The 10,306-nt window shown below is 33.2% G+C and overlaps 1 pseudogene across 1 annotated transcript; it reads left to right on the top strand.

Moving 5' to 3' along the window:
* Positions 1-985: 985 nt before the first annotated feature.
* On the top strand, positions 986-9,927 carry LOC107163276 (protein phosphatase 1 regulatory subunit 3B-like; annotated as a pseudogene). Its single transcript, XR_016190240.1, has 3 exons — positions 986-3,578; positions 5,721-6,547; positions 8,819-9,927. The product of XR_016190240.1 is annotated as a protein phosphatase 1 regulatory subunit 3B-like (transcript).
* The last annotated feature ends 379 nt before the right edge of the window (positions 9,928-10,306 follow it).

The raw sequence follows: 10,306 nt of genomic DNA, 5'->3' as shown, positions 1-10,306 counted from the left end.
TAGGCCGATATTATTTCAGTAAGGGAAAAATAATTTAATTTTAGAAATAAACTTCATGCATAATATCGATTTTAATCTTCAGCACACCTATAGGTTAGGTCACACGTCTTTTGTAGGTACGGGACAGCGATTATTATAGCCGCACGATTACGCGTTTATCGCATCGTTCGGTTCGACACAGGCAGCGAATTATAATAACAATATAATGACAACAATTTTACAGTAATTAAACACAATTACGATATATTTTTATCGTTATTATTATTATAGTTATTGCCATATTTCATATTGCGTGCACTCTCCTCGAAACCGCCGAAATACCATACACGTAGGCGACTATATTATAGTCGATAAACGCGCGTCATCTTTCGACCTTATAATATTGTCTGGCAATGGGCCGAGTTTATTTTCGGCCGTGATCTTTTGGCGAAGGGCAAAATTATGTAGGGGGACTTTTTCTTCTGTTTTCCCCCAGACTCGCAGGCGATAAGATTTTTGTAGTGCGAGTGGGAGCCACGAGTCTCGTTTTTGATATTTTTGGCACATCTGTAAGTACGTGACTGGCTAATATTAATAATTCAGGTAGAAAATTAAATATTATTTTTTTATCTTTGTATCTTGAACCGGATACAGATAACGGGTCTCGTTACCCATCACCTTCGTACAAAATTCACATATATAGGGACGTAGAACTGTCCAGATATGTATTTTCGTTGTTTTAAATGTTCGTGGTCGGTTTTCAACAGGTCGTCTGGTTAGTGATCATCTGGTATCGGTTATAGTGATAGTCGATAGAGTAGAATGAACGTTCACCATCGGAGATCCACGAACGTTGGTTCCGGACGTGACGGCCCTCCACCTTCGCGAAGCTGACTCCACTCTTAAGCATTAGACAGCAATTTTATTGCAATTAATACATTTATTAAAACAAACAATTTCCAGTTCTCTAGTTTTACCTGCAAATCATCATCTTCACCCGGTAACCATAATCACTATGAATGTTGTTTCTAATAATACTGCAAGTACTTACTATAATTTTATATTATACCTATGTCATGTCAATTGCATGTACATTGAACCGATTTTTCGTTTGCTTTTTGACTTCAACCTCTTACTAATTTCCAACTTCTGGTGGCTTATAACTTTTCCGATGCAAGTATAATTTTAATTCCAAGCTTAAATCTTTTTGTTTTTACGTTTTATACGTTTTTTTTTTTATAATTGACGAATTAGAAATTAGAACGCAATCAACATTAATAAGTCAATATTTAAAGCATTTTCTATAAAATAATTAACAACAAAATCTACATTTATTTAATTTAAAAAACATGTTTTAACCATTCGTATAACTTAATCGAGTACCTTTAGCACGAAAAAAAAACGTCAATTTTACATTAACATTGTTATCATAACTTAAAAATTAATTAATAACTTGAAGCTACAATTATTAACTATCAGCTAGACAAACTTAGGTCATGCATTTCAAGTGAAAATTATATATTATATTTTTTTAATATGAGTTTCTTAAACTGACAAGTGACAGATAAAAGATTATCTTTTATATTACGTATAGTCATTAGATATTATATAGGTACTCAATTAGAACCATGTAATTATTAAGTATTTATTTGTTTAGCAATAGAAATGTTTCATAAAATATAGGTAATTGATTTTTTGAAAACAATAGTATAAATATGTAGGTACTTATGTTATTGTAAAATACTTGAATAATATTCGTATTGTAATCTATTCTAGAAAACCTTTCATAAATATCAATAAATCGATAAGTATCGTGATAAGAGAGTATGATTATTAATTATCGTACACCACTGTATAACTTATATTTTCAAGCAGATAGGCGGATAGGCCCTTTGTTGTTGGCTTACTGTTTCAAAAACATGATGTGTTTTCCTGCAAAAAAAAAAAAAAACTGCAATTGGATAAAAATATATTCACATAAAGCTATCTATGATTTGGGTGGTTATCATCGTCTTTATTATACCAACCACACAAATGTACTTGCTTCGTATTGATAATAGTGTTTCATATTTGACCTTTAAGTCGCGAGTTCGACGAACATTCACTGAGATGTGTGCACAAGGTATATTATTAAATTTTATCATCGAATTGTTACCTGCTGGGAAAGGGCACTGTATAAATAGGTAACATTATTATTGTTTTTAGATTAGCTCAACAAATTAAACACAATAATTTCTGATAATTTTTTGCACAGGAATTATTTTTTGTTGCTACTAAGTTAAAATTAAATACATGTATAATTATACTGCATGGTCACGTTGGTTTGATGGGAACAAAAGTGATTATAGACATTTTAATATCTTATACATACTATACTTGCTTATTAGTAATTAATTTTATTATACACAACAATCATAACAGTTTCCCGTGGTTGATTGGTGTGGCAATGAGTGTATGAGTGATATACCTTTAATGAGTTATTTCCTTTCGTAATTTATTATTCGTTGAAATGTTTCACCGAAATTTTTTTTGCTGTTAAAAATGCTTTTAAGTTGTTCAAATTGGCTATGTCTCAAATACAATTTTTTTTTTTTAGTTTTACCAACATCGTTAGGTTACAACAAATGCACGAAATGTTTGAATGCGGGGCTGTTGCTTGTTTCAATCAGGGAGATTTCTTTCGGGTTTTACACTATTATTGGACGTCATTGTGACGTCATGTACTCAATTATTAAAATTAGTGGTGTCGCTAATTATTGGTGTTGCTAACATTACTGTATTGTGAAAATGTTAATGATGAATTTTTTTTTTTTTTTTTGAATTTTCTGTTTGCTAGAATTGCCGGAACTCTTTATATAGGTGTAACAAATTAACATTTTAGCCGTCGTTAATTTGCAGCAGTACCTGCCCGCCACCGATGCGTGGCCTCTGTGTACTTAAAGGTCTCCACACACGATACCAAACATATATATTATATACGCGTTGGATAGAGGGTGTCTGTGTTCGCGTACGTCCGATATGTGGTATCCGCAACGATTATGTCGCTACACCAATATCTTAATACTTGTAAAAATTATTTTACACGTGACGACCTAATAAATTATAATATTATATTATGATATATTATAATCACAGCTTTCCCGTGTATAATATCCGTCAATAAAATGTGTTCGCCGCTGTTGTTTTTGTTCGCTTATAGGTACAAAAGTCCGCGCCGATCGTCCGCCAACATGTTGACCGAATGCTGCGACGTCATGGTGGCACACAGCCCGCCAATCTACAGTGGCCCATCACAAGATCTGTCCGTACTCTATCAGAACTGGTTGGTCGTGAACAAACATAAGCAACAGTCGCCGTTGTCGGTGCGCCGGTCGTCCTCCTTCTCGCCGACCCGGTCGGACGACAAACAGCAGATAGTGGCCCACTTGCCGACATCCGGTAAGCCCCGCCGACCGTGCCTAGTGATCAGGGCCGATTCTGAGGGTAGCATAGGGTCATCGTCGTCGAGTTCGTCTTCCGACGAGAACGAGCCGTCCAGTCCGATCCGGAGGAAAAAGAAAGTCGTTTTCGCCGACGACCGAGGCCTGTCACTGACTCATGTAAGTGACACTCTCTAGTTTGACAATATTAGTAAACATTTATTAGTTACCTCCAAAAACCATTAACCATTCGCGAGTAATGGCTACCCCATTTCACATTTTTTGGTGCTTAACTAACGTTAAAATGGTCGAGCCGTTTTCATACGGACAATACAGAATTATCATTTATTAGTAGAATATTTAATTTAGTTTTTTTTTTGTTATTTATTTTACACACATTGTTAAAATAATGTAAGTCTTTAAACTTATTTGTTATATCATCAATACATTTTTTCGATAATTCTTAAATTATAAAAGTATATAGGCAGTTAAATAAAAAATTGTAAATTGATATCATATACCTAGGTATTTAATATAAAAAACAATTCGTACTTCAGTGAAGGTATAAATAAAATTTATATTTTTTTAGTATAAATAATAAATTGTATTGTAAGACAAAATAAAAAATAATGGGGATTGAGGATCGTGTCTATTGTAGAGGTGGTGAACCTTTTTTAATCGTTAACATTTTGAGGAAAATGTAAACTGTGGAAAATAAACTTTCACAACTTCCCATATCCCGACGCGAATATTGAGTGTCAAAATAATAATATTGTGTGTATACAGAATTATTATTATTGCTTTTTATTGAATGCAACTATACAATATTAAACATGAAACAAAAATAATTTCTGGTGCTTTTAAAATTGGGCCAACGGTGTGCCACCTTTGGCACGTGTGTCATTGATTCACCATCCTTATAGCCTTTAGTTTAGGTAGGTACTTATAATTTATAAATAAACCCATAAATCATACCCATAAAAAAATTCGAAACCCTAAAGCCTACTCTGCTATAAATTTAGTCTCTATCATTGGTATTTTATTTTGTGATGATCGACCTGACTTGTAGTAATAAGTAATTGATAGGCATCGTAGAAGTTTGTCGTCTTGTGTGAAGGAGCTTGTAGATATATTATAAAATTCAATATTTTTTAAATAAGCTTCTAAGTTAAGTTAGATTTGACCTATAATTTCTCATAATATAGTAATTATTAATTTACCATAGTATTCCAAAAAAATCCAAAAGTCTAGGCGAACAATGGCTCCAGCTTCCCCTCCCTCTTACCATGACGTCTATGGTAAGTATATAAGTAGGATATCTTTTAAAAATAACTTACCCGATATCACTCGACGTAAGTGTGACCAATTACCTATAACATATTGTTATCATTGATAGTTATATTTAATATAGCATAACGATAGCGTAATACGATTGTTATTTAGTCGTAACTTCTCTAGGTTATCGTCTGTCGGTATACTTCGGATGCTGCGTGTCGTCGAATACGATGACCTGAAACTTGTGTGGTAGCATAATCAGCTTGATACATGCAATCATGTACGAAACGTGATTTTCTTTAAATAGCACGTAATCGACATGTCGTTTGATTAAAAAATTATTTTTTCTCTACAAAACAGTTGTTAGTTATCAGCTAATAGAATCATTTATTACAAAATATTTAACTATTATTTTACCAGCTCGTGGTGTTTGGGTATTATATTTAATAGGTAACTGGCATCATATTACCTCGGTAAACGGTTGCAGGCATTATTATGGGTACTATAATATAAGTTTTAACCAGTAGTCTATTTAAGATTTTATTTGGTGAGGTGAGGAGTTGCAAAATGTTTAAAACAATATTAATTACAAATATGTAAAAAAATATGATTAGTGATTAGCATTAATTATTATGTAAAATAAGTATACTTGCTCATAAGTTATATAAGTGTAAAAGTTTAAAATTATTTGTTTTATGCCACAACTATATTTATAGCATATATAGCACAGTTAATAGACACGGTGGCTATTATGCATGACATGGCACTCTGTCATCCATCTAACTCTAATCAAATTGGTTTGTCTTAACACGTCATTTGGGTGTATACAAAAAATACTCATCAGGCTATATTATTTAATTCAAGTTTGTTCTTATCTTTCAGTAATTTCTACTCATCTTAATTAATTTATCATATTATTTATACATCGCACAAGAATAGGAAACACTTAAAACCGTAATCCATATGACCTTAACTCAAAAACGATAAAAGCGGACGACTTAAATGTTGCAGATGACTATAATTAAACGTTTAATTTTGTTTTCCCAGGTGCGATTAATGAACGAACCGTCGAACCAGCCACCTAAACTGATGACCGTCAAACCGTACTTGCCCAAATTGGCTGCGGCGTCGTCGTCGTTCTATCAAGTAGATGCCTCCGGCTCGGGATCGGGATCAGCGGTGGTGGCCAAACAAACGGGAGGTACGGAACAACTACGGCAGCAATGGCACCTCAGATTCTCGCAGCCGGCTTCCAGCTACGTGGACTTCCGGAAGCGACTGGACACGGACAACGTTTCGCTGGAGAACGTGATCGTCCGGTCGCCGGACAGGCGAATCGTGGGCACGGTGAAGGTGCGCAACCTGTCGTACGACAAAGCCGTGTTCGTCCGGTGCACACACGACCGTTGGGCCGGTCACGAAGATACGCAGTGCACGTACGTGCAGAACAACGCGATGGTGAACGCGGCCGCGAACGGTTCGTGTTTGGCCACCGGTCCCGCGCCAAACGTCGCGGCCATCTATGACACGTTCTCGTTCCAACTACCTCTGCCCACCAATGCCGCGTCCATGGAGTTCGCCGTGTGCTACAAGAGTGCCGATTTCGAGTGTTGGGACAACAACGACGGCCTCAACTATTGCCTGTCCGTGGGCAGCCCGTCCAACGGCGCCGCACTACCGCCGTCGCCGCACCAATCCCTCCTGTCGCCTGTCCTGGTCGCAGACTTCGATCACCATCCGAAACAGCCCGTCCACTACTTCGGGGCCCAATCCAGGCAGAACTCGTGGTCCGGGTGGCGCGACCAGAAAAACGACGCTTCCGCGTACTGGTAAACGAGCCCTCCGCCGCCCGCCAAAGTCCGCCTGTCTAAAATGTAAGTTCATATATCATCATTATAATTTATAACATCGAATGTGATAGCTAACAGATTAGTATAATCATCATAATATACCTTATATTTTTAAAACACGGTATTTCGTAAACGAGAGGTATCGCCCTATACCGTTTTTTCGTTTCACAAAGTTCTCGACATATCCTGCGATATTATATTAAAGTGCATTTTTTTCTTTCTTAACTTTCATCCCTCACATGTAAGAATGTAATCCACGTACGAGATAGGTACCCAGCGCGTATCACTAATCGAGTTCGTTCACTGTCGAAAAAAATCACTCTGTATAATATACACTAACAATAAGGTGGTTTATACATATTTTTTACTTTATGTTAAGAAACTCAAAAATTACTCGTTTGAATTTTGATTGCGATACGTTAAAATGTTCAAAAAAAATTATCCTTTACAAAAATCTCAAGAAATTGAAAATAATAATATGCTCTTTAAGTGTATTTAAAAATACCAAAAAACAGAATTTTAATAAATTCATTATAACATTAAATGATGTGGACAGGGCATGCTTGGTGAATCATTTTGTATATTATCTAAATGAATCGCTTTGGATGCTTGAAGAAGAGATAGAGAAAACATAATACTGATTCAAGTTTTAGCACTTATTTGCTCGAAAACACATAATATAACATGACATACATTGTATTATATTATAACAGTCTTAAAACCTATTTTTATGAATAACTTGATGCGAAATAAATCATCATAAAAATGAATTGGTTATATCTATAATGAGTTAATGGTTAATTTTATATTATCATATGAAAGGCGATAGGTAACAATGCTATCGGTAAAGAGTGTATAATATGGATAAATTATACTCCAATAGAGACCATATACTATACGGCAATTATTTAATTTCTACGTGGCAATTAAAGCGATAAAATTGTAAACTCGCGTGTTTTGACATCTGCGCTGCTGCGGTATTTCAAACCCAGGCCAACTTGGAACCATATTTTCAAAACTATTTCATTTGTTTTTTTTGGCGCTAAAATGCAAATAAACCGCGTCGTACCGTAATGACAAAATTAAAATTAAAAGTCAATTAAAAATAAATCGCTTAATATAGTATTATATATATATAATATATATTATATACATTATACATTGTATATTTCTATATAACTATGATCCGCTAAGTTCATGGTCATAGGTCATATCACCTGATATTTGACTATTTAGCAATAAAATTTCAATGGTTTCAATTCCTATCGGTTTCTGAAGGTTTCAACGAATTGCGATTGTAATGTTGATGATATTGAAAAAAACTGAACTTTTATTGACTGTTGCACGAGCCAGGACGAGTTTATTTTCTGTTTCAATCGATCAATTACGTTCTTCGTCCTTATTTCCCGTCAAAAAATTATAATCTTTATCTTTACCTACTAACTAGTTAGGTTTATGTATAATATACATTGTACATCAACGAATGCATAGAAATAGAATATTTTAAATTGAAGTTTCGTTTAAAATTATCCAAATAAACTATATTAATTGCAACATCTGCAATAAATAATAGTAACAACAATAATAATTATTTTAGGATAGTTTGTTTTGTTATTGGAACGTGTCAAGTGATCAGATTCTTAATAGTCAAAAGCGATCATTCAAAGATCATGTATATATTATAGTATTAGTTTAACATAATATAAGATTAAATTAAATATAATATCGATATTGCGTCCATTTCACTGTAATAACTATAATTCTCATTTTTTAATTGACTTGGCGAACCGTTTGGATGATACGATGCTCATAGACACGACCGATTTAAAACCATTTGTAATAATTCGTATAACGAAACACTTGTAAATTAGCAATATTTATCATACTCGTATACGCTTCTCATAATCGCGTCTCAAAGTTCAAGGTACATAACACTAATATTAAATGTTATATTTATATAACACAATATATATATATTAGATAGATTTATATAGATTTTCGCGTATACCATTTTTCAAGGTTACCGTTATAGGTATACAGGAGGAATATGAATATATTCATAGTTTAGCTTTCGTGTTCTTATCAATGCACAATGGCCATTGCACTTTCCGGTAACTCGCTTCTCAAAGTTCGAATTAACCTTGGCTGTCTATTTTTGTCTTGTCCCTTCCACACGCGTGCTTGTGTAGGTCAAGCTTAGTGAACCGCTTTACCAGCGCCCACCGACCAGCGCGACATTTTTCAAATATAACATGTTGTAAAAATGATATATTATTTTATATTTGTGTTTTGTAGATTGTGGGACATTTTTTTTTTAATCTTGAAAAAAAAACTGCAACAAAGCGACAAAGTTAAGCAGTGAAAACTGATGTTCGTTGCCCACCCAAAATATCATTATTAGTCGACGTGCATGACCGCGTGTAAATAACCGATTAATGTTAAGAAAAATAAAGTGTATACGTTCGTTTTTATACAATGTTTGAATTTTTATATAGGTACCTCTATTTATTGTTTTAGATTAAGCATATTCGAAATAAATATTTATTCATCGTCACATTTTTTTAAAAATAGAATATTTCATCAACGAACTGACAAACTTTTTTATTAAAAAAAAAAATAATAATAATAATAAACAGTTATGAATCAAACACTAATCTAGTGGAATCGTTGATTTGATATTTTAACTTTTTTCCTGTTTTAATGTATTGAAGTATAAAAAAAGAAATATTAATCTTAAAACTAATTTATTCTTATTATTATTATTATTATTCACATATTATATACTTTTTTTTACGTCTTATGAGTTTTACTTTTGTTGTATAATATCATTGTATATCATTGTATTTTTTTTTTTTTTTTTAAATAGAAAGTGATATAATGTGTAAATTTAAAGACTAATTGGCCATCTCATATAAGACTGATCTGTACATATATTATAATATTTGTATTTTACTTTTCTTGTTGTCGCGGAAGACCCGAAAACGTCTGTTTATTGTTTTGTATATTTATTTATTATTTATTTTTATTACTATTATTTTTACTTTTATTTTATTACTCGCTGCTATTGTGTTCTTTTAAATTATATACCCATCCACGTTTTAAGCTCATAATAACTCAACGGAAGCGTGTGTGATCCGTGTTCGTGGGACAACCATTCTTCAAGTACACTGTTATATTTTTTGAGATGGCCAAAACTAATATTTTAATTTAAATAATTGAATTGTTTAGAAAAAAACTCGCGTTTATTCTTATTTCGTAGAAAATCGTTTAAATCTCATCCTTACTACAACCTACTATCCCACCCTCGATCGTTCTACCACTCGTGTAATAAATATAAAACTTGTAATCACATGTTATATATTATATTTGTACATACACTTAGTTTTAAAGCGTTTAGTTTTTAATTTTGATAGTTTTTTTTTTTATTAAATTAATAGTATTTGTTACACGCATATACAGCCGTTTATCCTTCAGTTGTATCCGTGTAACCGATACCTATTAATATAGTGAGGTTCATAACGCAGCAGTGCATAATGATATTATAATATATTTTGTTGACGATACGCGTGAATCCTGTCTCTCTCATTATCCACGAACCACGTCATCATCATTGTTATCATTTGTTATTCGTTAAAATAATATCGTGATGTCTAGTAGCTTCGATCGGCTGTAACATATATCGTTTGCTCATTAAAGTCAGAATAAATACTATTAGTGGAAAAAAAAATTCTAGTCATTAGCGTGATTAGAAACGCGTCCTGCCTAGGTCAATGCGGTACCATA

Source organism: Diuraphis noxia, unplaced genomic scaffold (genome assembly GCF_037042655.1).
Source record: "Diuraphis noxia isolate RWA-SAM2 unplaced genomic scaffold, SU_Dnox_SAM2 contig0002, whole genome shotgun sequence".
NCBI lineage: Eukaryota > Metazoa > Arthropoda > Insecta > Hemiptera > Aphididae > Diuraphis > Diuraphis noxia.
This window is presented reverse-complemented; position numbering and strand designations above follow the sequence as displayed.